The sequence below is a fragment of the Arachis duranensis genome, chromosome 1 (assembly GCF_000817695.3).
Source record: "Arachis duranensis cultivar V14167 chromosome 1, aradu.V14167.gnm2.J7QH, whole genome shotgun sequence".
NCBI lineage: Eukaryota > Viridiplantae > Streptophyta > Magnoliopsida > Fabales > Fabaceae > Arachis > Arachis duranensis.
In genome coordinates, this window is record NC_029772.3 from 51085819 (window position 1) to 51086842 (window position 1024).

General features: G+C 41.4%; 1 non-coding gene across 1 annotated transcript; it reads right to left on the bottom strand.

Annotated features, from left to right (window-relative positions):
* Nucleotides 1-244: 244 nt before the first annotated feature.
* Nucleotides 245-352, bottom strand: LOC127743230 (small nucleolar RNA R71). Its single transcript, XR_008004609.1, has one exon. It is a non-coding gene; the product is annotated as a small nucleolar RNA R71 (small nucleolar RNA).
* Nucleotides 353-1024: the final 672 nt, after the last annotated feature.

The following is a 1024-nucleotide window of genomic DNA, read 5'->3' on the forward strand; positions in this document are numbered from 1 at the left end:
CTGCAAGTTCCATAGACTTCCATCAGAAGATCCCTACCAATTTTTAACTGAGTACTTGCAGATCTGTGAGACTGTTAAGACTAATGGAGTAGATCCTGAAGTCTATAGGCTCATGCTTTTCCCCTTTGCTGTAAGAGACAGAGCTAGAATATGGTTGGATTCACAACCTAAAGATAGCCTGGACTCCTGGGATAAGCTGGTCGCAGCCTTCTTGGCTAAGTTCTTTCCTCCTCAAAAGCTGAGCAAGCTTAGAGTGAATGTTCAGACATTCCAACAAAAAGATGGTGAATCCCTCTATGAAGCTTGGGAAAGATACAAGCAGATGACCAAAAGGTGTCCTTCTGACATGCTTTCAGAGTGGACCATTCTGGATATATTCTATTATAGTCTATCTGAGTTCTTCAAGATGTCATTGGACCATTCTACAGGTGGATCCATTCACCTAAAGAAATGCCTGTAGAAGCTCAAGAACTTATTGACATGGTTGCAAATAACTAGTTCATGTAAACTTCTGAGAGAAATTTCGTGAACAATGGGACGCCTCAAAAGAAGGGAGTTCTTGAAATTGATGCTCTGAATGCCATATTGGCTCAAAACAAAATGTTGACTCAGCAAGTCAACATGATTTGTCATCCATATTTCTCATTGAAGGATCAACAAAAGCCTCAACAAGGCTTTAATAATGGTGGAAGAAATAGGCTCAGCAATAGCAAGTCTTATCCATCATCTTCTCAGCAACAGACAGAGAATTCTGAGCAGAGCACCTCTAACTTAGCAAACTTAGTCTCTGATCTGTCTAAGGCCACTTTAAGTTTCATGAGTGAAACAATGTCCTCCATTAGAAATCTGGAGGCACAAGTAGGCCAGCTGAGTAAGAAAATCACTGAAACTCCTCCTAGTACTCTCCCAAGCAACACTGAAGAGAATCCAAAAAGAGAGTGCAAGGCCATTGACATAATCAACATGGCCGAACCTAGAGAGGAAAGAGAGGACATGAATCCCAATGAGGAAGACCTCATGGAAC